General features: G+C 35.9%; 1 protein-coding gene and 1 pseudogene across 18 annotated transcripts in view; both read right to left on the reverse strand.

Annotated features, from left to right (window-relative positions):
• Positions 1-12,239, reverse strand: part of LOC106868354 (N-acetylated-alpha-linked acidic dipeptidase 2) — a 1,035,601-nt gene that overhangs the window by 216,474 nt on the left and 806,888 nt on the right. The window lies entirely within an intron of this gene.
• Positions 962-1,706, reverse strand: LOC149134153 (uncharacterized; annotated as a pseudogene).

Genomic DNA, 12,239 nt, shown 5'->3' on the forward strand with positions numbered 1-12,239 from the left:
TTTCTCTTTCTCTCATTTATTATATATACACACACACACACACACACACACATATATATATATATATATATATATATATATATATATATATATATATATATATTTATATATATATATATATATATATTTTTATTCTGGAGCACTGTCTTGAAGGGTTTAGTCAAACAAATTGACCTCAAGGCATATTTTTAAGGCCTAGTACTTACTCTATCAGTCTCTTTTGCTGAACTGCCAAGTTACAGGGATGTAAACACACCAACACCAGTTGTCAAGCAGTGATGGTGGGACAAACACAGAGACAAAGAAGGCACATGTAGAATGTATACGTATACACACACACACACATATATATATATATTTATTAATGGGCTTCTTTCAGTCTCCGTCTTCCAAATTCACTCACAAGGCTTTGGTTGGCCCGAGGCTATAGTAGAAAACACTTGTCCAAGGTGCCACACAGTGGGACTGAACCCAGAACTATGTGGTTAGGAAGCAAGTTTCTTATCACACAGACACGCTTGCATATATGTATATATCTTTGTGTATATGTGTGTATGTGTGTGTGTTGTCTTGATAAACAAACATCAGTCATGCAAGTATATTTCTTGTTTCCAGTGCTCAGCGAAAAAAACATGTTGGGCCACTGGAAAATATTACTTTCTTGAAAACAAGTGAAATTGGTGACAAGAAGAGCACCCAGCTGTAGAAAATCTGCCTCAAGAAATTTCATCTGAGCCATACAAGTATGGAAAAGTGGATGTTAAAAGAATGATTATGATAATGATAATGAAACAAAATGTGGATTCTGTGTAGTTCCAACAAGTTTTTGTACCTCATGGCTTTGATGGGCTATAAAATCTTTGTCAGTTCCACTTCCTCTTATTTATATACAGGGTGTAGACAGAATTTGAGGAGAGATTTTAGGGTTTAAAAAAAGCGCTTATATAATAAGAGAAAAAAAAACTGTATTTTTATAAAAATAACATAAACAATAAAGCTAAATTATCATTTTAATAATTTCATTCAATAAACCCACCATAAGCATCAATAACATGGGGTTGAAATTGTTTACAAGCTTAGATTATGTGATCCTTGTTCATATCAGACATGACTTGAACTATGGTGGTTTTCAAAGAATCTTTGATGCTATGGGGGTGTTTGTTAACATTTTTCTCAATGATGCTCCATACATAGTAGGCCAGTGGATTGAGATCTGGAGAATTAGGAGGCCAAATGTTGGGGGTGGTGTGATCATGCAAATTGTCGGCCATCCATTCTTGTATCATTTGAGCCTTGTGTGATGGTGCAGAATCTTGTTGAAAGACATAAGGCCTTCCATTGCATACACTGTTGATCCAAGGCTTAACAACTCTATCAATTTACGCAGCAGCATTCATCCTAAGGCTTTGTGAAAAAAAGTGAGGAGGCATCACATGTCCTTCATTGCTGACAACACCCAAAACCATGACATTTGCAGGAAATTTCGTGTGCATTACTCTTGGAACATTAGAAGGGTCTGTACATAGCCATCTGTCATTTCTTCTGTTAGTTTTCTGGTTCTGGTCAAAGTTTCCCATCTGAGAAAAACCAAATCACACCATCTTCTGATGGAATTTTAAGTTTGTTCAAAAGTCTTCTGGATCTGATTCAAACAATTTCCTCTTATTTTGACCTCACCTCATCACGTAAGATTTGTATTTGATGTCTTCATGCACAACATTTCTGATTGTTTTGTCCAGCACATGAAATTTTTTTGCAATTGACCTCATTGATTTTCCTGTATTGTCTTCAATGTTTTGCTTAACTTCCTGAACATTTGGAATGTTTTTTAATGTTTTGGTACAGGTAATATGCTTCCATCTTCTTTCTCTAACTCACACTGAATTTTGTGGACAAAAGATCTTGCAACTTTCAGGAAACGAGAAATTTCTAAATCACCATGCTTAGCCTTCAAAGCCAAAATCTCAGCATGCCTTTTCATTTCATTAGTAAGTATAGGGATTGTCATTGTTATTTTCTGAAATAGAAGTTCAATAAAAATTAGTCAAATAAAATAATGACTAGAAATGCATGTGTCCTCAAATACTGTCTGCACTCAGTATTTATCTTCTAACTGACAGTTTGCTTCTCTATAAATGCAACAGGTTCTCAGAAATACAACTGTGTTTTGGTATAATTCATGCTTATCTTAATTCTTTTACTTGTTTCAGCCATTTGACTGTGGCCATGCTGGGGCACCACCTTGAAGAGTTTTAGTTGAAGTAAATCAACCCCAGGACTTATTCTATCTTTTTTTTAAAGCCTGGTACTTATTCTATCGGTCTCTTTTTGCTGAACTGTTACATTACAGACACATAAACAGACCAGTACTGGTTGTCAAGTAATGGTGGGGGGAAAGCACAGACACACACACACACACATGATGGGCTTCTTTCAGTTTCTGTCTATCAAATCCACTCCCAAGGTTTTGGTAGCCCTGAGGCTATAGCAGAAGACACTTGCCCAAAGTGCCATGCTGAGAGACTGAAACTGGAACCATGTGGTTGGGAAGCAAGTTTTTTAGAAACAGCTATGCCTGCACCTATTGTATATGTACTAAACTTTTATTTTTAATTCAGTTTGCCTACAAGGCACTATATATATATATATATCATCATCATCATCATCATCATCATCGTTTAACGTCCGCTTTCCATGCTAGCATGGGTTGGACGATTTGACTGAGGACTGGTGAAACCGGATGGCAACACCAGGCTCCAATCTAATTTGGCAGAGTTTCTACAGCTGGATGCCCTTCCTAACGCCAACCACTCAGAGAGTGTAGTGGGTGCTTTTACGTGTCACCCGCACGAAAACGGCCACGCTCGAAATGGTGTCTTTTATGTGCCACCCGCACAAGCCAGTCCAGGGGCACTGGCAACGATCTCACTCGAAAATCCTACGGGAGCCAGTCAGGCGGTACTGGCAACGGCCACGCTCAAAATGGTGCATCTCATGTGCCACCCGCACAAGAGCCAGTCCAGGGGCACTGGCAACGATCTTACTTGGCTTGCCGGGTCTTCTCACGCACAGCACATTTCCAAAGGTCTCGGTCAGTAGTTATCGCCTCGGTGAGGCCCAATGTACGAAGGTCTTGCCTCACCACATATATATATATATATATATATATATATATATATATATATATATATATATATATATATATATATATATCATCATCATCATCATCATCGTTTAACGTCCGCTTTCCATGCTAGCATGGGTTGGACGATTTGACTGAGGACTGGTGAAACCGGATGGCAACACCAGATATATAATATAATATAATATATATATATAAAGAGAAAGCAGAAGTAAAGAATTGAGAAAATTATAGGTAGACAGACAAACATTATCGCTTTTTCTCATTAATCTATGTAAAAACAAATAACCTCTTAAAAATTAGGTTTTGTAGCTTGGAGCAGATAAATGTATTCTGATATTTAGTTCAAGTTTAGAGAGCTTACCTTGTACATAAAAAAAAATCCAATAGAGATTTGTTTATCTTACTTATTTTTTTGAAAAAAATGTTTGTTATAGCTGTAGATATTATTACGCTAGTAACATTTTTCTTTATTGACTTATTTTGATTCTAAATTGCTGTAATTCAAATATACTAAGGAAGCAGTGTAATTTTAGAATGTCTCTTGGGATGAAACCAAAGAATTTTGACATTACTTAGCTGTTTTGAGGCAATTATTCTTTGAAGCATGCCAACATGATATTGGTAAACATCACATAACTTTAAATGTACACAAATATGCACTAATGCACACATAAACACACACACACACACAGGGATGCATAGATCAACAGACAGACTGGTGGATGAATAGATAATCAGATGAGGAATCACACCACAAGCATTTTCGTTGCTCCTCCAATCTCAAATTTTCTATTAATTGTTCTAATCTTTGAAAACATTTCACAGCCTTGCAGACAACAGCCCTAGATTCCCAAATTCCTTATTGTTTGGAAATAATGAAAAGATTTAGTACAAGCCAAAAAAGGATAATATTAAACACATTATACACACACGTACTTGAGTGTCTGTCCATCTGTCTGTTTGTTCATCCATTTGTCTATTTATCTGTCTAGCTAATTATCAGCCAATACATCTATCTATTTTCTTGCTAGCTATCAATCTTTACATGTGTATACTTTATTGATTATCCCTCCATCTATCCATCTAGCTAGTTATCTCTCTCTCCCTCTATCTGTCTGTCTATCTATATATATATATCATCATCATCATCATTTAGCATCTGCTTTCCATGCTGGTGTGGGTTAGACGGTTTGACTGAAACTGGTAAGCTGGAGAGTGGCACCAGGTTCCAATCTGATTTGGCTTGGTTTCTATGGCTGGATGCCCTTCCTAACACCAACCACTCGAAGAGTGTAATGGGTGCTTTTTTACATGCCATTGGCATATAGGGACCATTGAACTCTGCACATTTTTCCCTTTGTTTTTTTCATTCTCTCTCTATTTTTTTTACCTCTTAATCCTTTCTGCCGTAGAGCATAAGCTCGAAACGTAAAAGACTTTTCTATTCTTCCCAAGTGTTAAGCTAATATACCTGTTTGTTGTTCCTACACCCGTCTTCACCTTTTGTTTTCTGTAAACTTGAACTATATATATATATATATATATATATATATATATATATATATATATACACACACACACACACACACACACATGTACTTCAATGTATGTCCATCAGTCCATCCATCTAGCTACCAGTCTCTCTCTCTCTCTCTCTCTGTATATATAATGTATATATATATATATATACACATTATAATATATATATATATATATATATACACATTATAATATATATATATATATATATATATATATATATATATATAGCAATAAGAAAATGGAGGGGAATATGTGGTATTTATCAGCTTGCAGACATTGATTGTATTATGTCAATTTACCTGTTTATTTGTTAACTAAGATGGCAATAATAACAATATACAAACACATGCGACACATTATGTCATATCAGTAATTAAAAGGACATCTAGTGACTGGGGGTCACTAGATGTCCTTTTAATTACTGATATGACATAATATGTCACATGTGTTTGTATATTGTTATTATTGCCATCTTAGTTAACAAATAAACAGGTAAATTGACATAATACAATCAATGTCTGCAAGTTGATGAATACCACATATTCCCCTCCATTTTCTTATTGCTATATAAATTAAGGGTAAAATATCCTTTTACCCACACCCATTTATTGCACTGGGTAAAAACACTAGTGTAATAATAATTGGATATCCTTCAGGCAGTATATTGGATAGATATTAGTGATCTGTCCATCTATCCATTCACCCAGCCACCTATTTGTCTATATACATACAGAGATACTATGGTTTCAGCACCTGACTCTTTGGTGGAAAGAATCTAGTTCGCTCCAGTTCTATGCTCACCAATAAACACACTCACAAAGTAGAATAAATGAATTTTTTTCTTTTTGTAGATATTTATATCAAGCAAACTGACATAGTTGATTGGACAAAGCCTGTGAGATTTAGTGCTGTCAACTCTTTTAATGCAGTGTATCCATTCCACCAGTTAACCTGTCAAACATCATGCAACTTTTGCACATTGCTTTTGAACAGATAAGTTTAATTATATTGAAATGATCATTTAAGAGAAAGTCTTGTTTGTAATATAGAAACATTAATTAGTGAATAATTGAATTAGACATTAATGCCATTTGCAACATTTCTCAAGTTAGAATGAAGCCTGCTGTGAATCAGGCAATACAATGCAAAGAGCCCACGGACATACAACACAGTACTTATAAAAAGGAGGAGGAGGAGGGAGAAGAGGAGGAGAGTTTTAACTACTAATGATATTTAGCATGACTGTGTTTTAAGCTCATAGCTATTACACCTATAAAAAGAGGTTACAGATTTATTTATCGAACACATTGATATGGTTAGTGTGAATTGCTTGACTTTTCCTGACCAAAGATATTTATCAGCAAGTGGTAAGCTTACAGATCCCCCTTTCATCACCACCAGGAAATGTGCTACCTGTTCCATAAAGCAAAGTAACTTGAATCAATGTTCAATTATCTTACAAATACAAGGAAATACTTGCAAAAATGTTTTAAAATGCACAATCTACAAACATTTAATCTATGTGCATATGTAAGCATTCCATCTATACACAGCATTTATAGACAATATATGGATAATATGTATCTTTAGTTGATGTATGCATTTCTAATAGGTATGTTTGAATGTTTTCCATTCATTCATATATGTGTTAGTATGTATATCTATGTATGTTGTATGGTTTATAATACATGTCAATTGCATTTATGTATTGTATGCATATTTGTATATATAATTAATATACTTGTCTATGTAAGGAATTTTATGGATTATGATTTGTACATATATATGCATATGTACACACACACACATGCATATCTTTTGTCCTTTACTTATTTCAGTCATTGGACTGTGATCATACTGAGGCACTGCCTTGAAGCTGAACAGATTAACCGTAGTACTTATTTCTTGTCTTTTGTTGAATTGCTAAGTTACAAGGAAATAAACAAACTAACTTCGTTTTTCAAGTGGTGGTTGGTGATAATCACAAACACACACACACAACAGGTTTCGATTTCTTCCCACCAAATCCACTCACAAGACTGGTTGGCCTGAGATTATAGTAGAAGACACTTACCCAAGGTGCTATGCAGTGGGACTGAACTCGGAACTACATGACTGAAAAGCATGCCTCTAAGTATGTGTGTCAACATCATCATTTAACATCCGTTTTCTATGCTGGCATGGGTTGGATGGTTTGACTGGAGACACACGCACACATATATGTATGAAGTCAGACAAGAATATCTGAGTGGTAGTAACATGAACTTCACCAGTTACAAGACACAGAAGCTATCATAGTAATGGTAAAACAGCCACAGAGAGGAAACAGTATACTTCTGGACTAGAGGCTGGGGTGTATTTTGGAGTGACTTTATGCCAATAAATCAGTTAGGTCTTATCTGTGCAGTAGTAGGACTATTCCAGAATTAGGTTTCACCTGTCTTCTTTTTAAACAACACACACACACACACACATATATATATATATATATATATATGATCATAACTTTTTCCTGTTTTGCTAAATAAACACATGCACTAATTATTCGTTCTTCACTCGTTTATCACTGTTCTTATTTCCACTGTCTGGAAATCTCTTCTCACGCATCTGTGACCTGTTCAGCAACACTTTCCGTCCTCAGAGAATGGACTAAGTGGAGCAGGAATATGCATAAGGACAGAAAGTGTCACTCAAGAGGTCACAGATGTGTGACAAAAGATTTCTGGACTATGGACATGAGTTGAAATACGAACAATAATAAACAAGTGAAGAATGAACATATAGTGTGTGTGTTTATTTGGCAGAAAAAAAAAATGACCATCCCGAAATACAACAATATATATATTCCCTCTCTTATACCCACCCTCTCTCCTCTCTTCCTCTCCCCTCCCATACCCATCTTCCCCCTCTCTTACATCCACCTTCCCCTTCTCCCTCCTAGTCAACAGCCCCTCATAAGCTCATCCCACCACACCCCAACACACTCCTACTCTACCTTCCCACTCCACCCCATCCAATTCCTTACACCCACCACCCACCCCTACCCACAGACCCCTACCTCTACCCCACACTCCACCCATGCCTTCCCCACCTCCCAACACCCTCACATCACACCACACCAATACCCTCGCATCACACCACGCACACACTACAACTGACCAACTACTTTCTCCCTTTCTCCCTTCCCCCATTTTCACACTACATACGTCAAGATCAACAGCAGTCTACCTCCCACACACAGCCCCTCGTTCCCGATCACCGTTTGTTATCTCCCCCTTTCTTAGCTCTCCTGAAATAAGAATTTCTAACTTCCGGTCAGCCATTGTTATGATCGGCCATTATTATGATTGACCGTTGACTGAACACTATTCAATTTTTTTTCTCCGTGTTTTTCTCCTTGTCTCCGTATTCTTTCTGTTGAAGAGCGTAGCTCGAAACGTCAAAGACTTTCCGTATTCCCGAGCGTCATACTAATATATACTTTTGTTATTTACACCACCTGTCCTCGTCTGTTGTTATTTTTTGTATATTCTCCCATATATATATATATATATAGAGAGAGAGAGAGAGAGAATTTGTATACGCAAGTTTAATCAATCACTTCCATATAAACGATAGCTGAAACACCTGGTCATGTAAGGAGGCAATAAACTTAATATATATACATACACATGCACAGACATACATGTGTTAAACGCAACAGTGCTGAAAGCATTCACATAATATACCAATCAGAATATAATGTCTACGGGAAACACAAAAGATGATCAATCTGCACCAACTTCACTTTATTTGTTCATATTCTTATTGTTCCACAGCAGACTTACTAATTTTGTTCAAGCTACATTTAACTAGTCACAATTAATTATAATTATATCAGCTAAACAAATTATTAATTAATTTTGGCTTCATGCATACCATACATGCACATAGGCATTTGCTGAAATTGAGTCCTAAAGACTATTTTACCAAACTGGAAAGATAATGCCAGATTCATTTCCATAATTATTATACATGTGTGTGTGTGTGTGTGTGAGCATTTGCATGCATGTGTGTCTTTTTGTGTATGTGCTCTTCCCCTCATACAAATACACAAACACACTCACAGAGATATCAGAGGGAATCCAGCACATTGGAGCTAAAGCATCAAAGCTAAAGTAGTTCGGCTTACGCTACCACAGACACAAAAGTGAATACACCTATTCATTTGCTGACTCATTCATTTTCTGGCTCTGCTTTTCTCTCTTGCAGACACATCATCATCGTTTAACGTCCGCTTTCCATGCTAGTATGGGTTGGACGATTTGACTGAGGACTGGTGAAACCGGATGGCAACACCAGGCTCCAATCTAATTTGGCAGAGTTTCTACAGCTGGATGCCCTTCCTAACGCCAACCACTCAGAGGAATTTTGTAAATAATTGTGAAGGTAATGTATATCTATATCAATTATCTGTATACATATATATATATATATATATACACGCACACATACATATGTACATATTATATATGTACATATATATATATTGGGTCATCCCATAAATAATGCAGTATTTTTATACTTCTTTATTTTTCAAAATCAAGATAAAGTTCTTTTATAATCTAAAATATACTCTCCATCATTTTCTACAATCCTCTTCCATCTATCTGGAAGACTTGCTAGGCACCTCTTCCAAAATTAACTTGTCCTTGATGAAATATACTCCTCCGGTACTGTTCTGACCTTGTCTAAAGAATTCATATTTTTTCCATTCAAATGACTTTGAAGACTGTGGAATAAATGATAATCAGATGGGGTAAAGTCTGGCGAATATGGTGGGTGGAGCATCGTTTCCCATTCAAACTGCTCCAGCCTTTGGAATGTCATCCTTGCTGTATGTGGCTGAGCATTATCCTGATGGAAGAACACCTTTTGTCTTGAAAGCAAAGACGGTCATTTTCCTTCTAGTGCTGACTTAAGCTGCTCACACTAGATTTCCTTCGGCATTGTTTGGTTTGGGTTTAAAAGTTCAAAGCAGACTAAACCTTTTCTTATCCCACCAAAGAGATAACACCTTATGTGGGTGAAGACCTTTAACCTGGGGTGCCGGTGTTTCTCCTTTCCTTACTCCCTGTCTTCAGTGCTTGACATTTTTATAAAGAACCCATTTCTCGTCACCAGTCACTATTCGGTCCAAAACAAGTTCATTTGTGAGATGTGACAGCAAAGAAGAGCACACATTCACTCTCTGCACATGATTTGACTTGGAATGTTTGTGAGGAACACATTGACCCAATTTGCTGACTTTTCCAATGCAGGTGTTGATGAATGGTTGACTGACCAAATCCAAGCTTCTCTGCTAGTTCCTCAACAGGGTTTGCATTATGTCTTCATTGAGCTCTGCAGATCTTCCAGGACAAAGCTTGTCTTCTAGGCTGTTGTTTCCAGATCAGAATTTCTGCAATCACCATTGACACTGGCTTACGCTTATTGTTCAATCCCTATATACTGCATTAATATTCCTCACACTTTCTATTGCATTGCTGCTTTTATTCAGATCATAAAGCAAAATATGTTGAATATGTTCCTTTATCACTTCCATTTTAGCTTTGAAAAAAAATAACTGTTATAATTGAACTACACTCTTCAAAACTTGCACTAAGAATAAGGACAAGGTAAGACTATTACCTGCTTTTATAGCAAGTTGATGCAGGTAGTGTATCTCATCCCCCTCTGACTTTTAGTTCATGCAATTGAAAAAACCACATTATTTATGGGATGACCCAATATATATATATATATATAATTAAATACACTATTTCTGAAACATGTCTCTTAACATTAATCAAAAAACAAACAAGAAGACAAAAAAGTAATTTATACAATAGAAGATAACGTTGGTGTTTACATGACTGGAATGAGTTCAGTTAATCACTGGTATAGTGACACTATATGTATTAGATGATAATATTGAGTTTTGTAGTGTGTAGGACTAGCCGATGTTCAAACACAGTTTATTCAATCACCATATATCTGTAAAATAAAACCAAATATATCCTCTAGTGGTTTTGAAGATTACTATTCTAGTTGTTTGATTAGCTGAATTCCTCACTCATTGAATTCCTATGTAAATGGCCAGGTATTCCACTAAGATTTGTGTAATAAGCACAATCCTATAATAGAGTCAGCATGTCCTTGTCTGTGACAAAGCTGATGATTTGAATAACATATACAGTCCAGCCAAAGGGATTTCACACATTTTTGTCATACTATTATAAAGTAGCTGAATACTTCATAGATACTTGTACTTTTGATCTAACCCTCCTCCCTATAAGTAGAATCGGCACAGTGTGTGATAAGGGCGAGCTTTTGAATTATAAGGGGAGTTCATCAACTGAATTTCCACACTGTTTCACTCTACCTTATTTCAATTTCAAGCCTTAGTTGATTTGTGCTATAGCAGAAAATATTTGCCCATGGTTCCAAACATTAGGGTTGAACACAGAATCTCACCATTGCAAACCAAACTCCTTAAATATTTGCCTATGCCTATTCCCACCACCTTTAACCCTTTAGCATTTAAACTGGCCATATCCAACCAAAATATTCTACCTGTTTTATGTTCAAACTAGCCAGATCTGACCTCTCATACCAATCCTACAGTGTCATTCTAAAAATAAATAGACACCTCATCAACATCTCAAAGCTACAAAATAAGACACGATAAATTGAAAACAATGTGAATATAAAAGTTTTACATCTGACAGAATAATCTGAATGTTAAGGGATTAATTGATATGGTACGCACACACATACACAATAATTAACACACATGTATGCTCATAGAATGTAAACTTAAATAGATATACTCTGTTGGTTTTGATGATGAATTTTCCATGAACACAAGTACACTTAGTGTACTCTTCAACCAGAATCCATATGATACAGAATGTGACATACCTGTCCCTTTGAATTACTCATGCAATCAATCCAGCAGGTGATTACATACTTTGTGTCTACTCTACTTCACTCATGAGACTTGGGTTGAACGAAGGACCTTCTAATTCCAAACCAAAATTTTTAACCGCTTAACTAGGCTTGCATCGATTCATATGATGTAACAGATAAAAAAAAAAAACAATGAAGAAATACATGAATAAATAAATACACGAAGAAAACAAATACCTATTAATTAATGGATATTCCTGAGGTGGAATGAACAAGTACAAAATCTAATTTTAATACAAAACTGACGGCATTTTAACTGCTGGAAGTTTTTAATTTTCTCCTTTACATTTCCTCATATTTTGTTTTATTGTTTCTTTTATTTTTATTCTAAAAGAAAATTTTCTTTAATTTTCTCTCTCTCTCTCTTGCAAAACTGTGCAAACATTCAACATTTTCAGTTGAGATTGGAATCAATGTCTCACAAAAATTAGAACAATATTAACAGCAGACATATTGGCAACTCTTTTCCTGAGATCGGTTTGGCTGCTCCAGGATGCAGGCAACATGACATTTTAATAATCATATGGAGATATGCTGAGGAACTCTAAGACTGCTGCCTCAA

The sequence above is a fragment of the Octopus bimaculoides genome, chromosome 9, assembly GCF_046866305.1.
Source record: "Octopus bimaculoides isolate indiv1 chromosome 9, ASM4686630v1, whole genome shotgun sequence".
NCBI classification, from domain to species: Eukaryota; Metazoa; Mollusca; class Cephalopoda; order Octopoda; family Octopodidae; genus Octopus; species Octopus bimaculoides.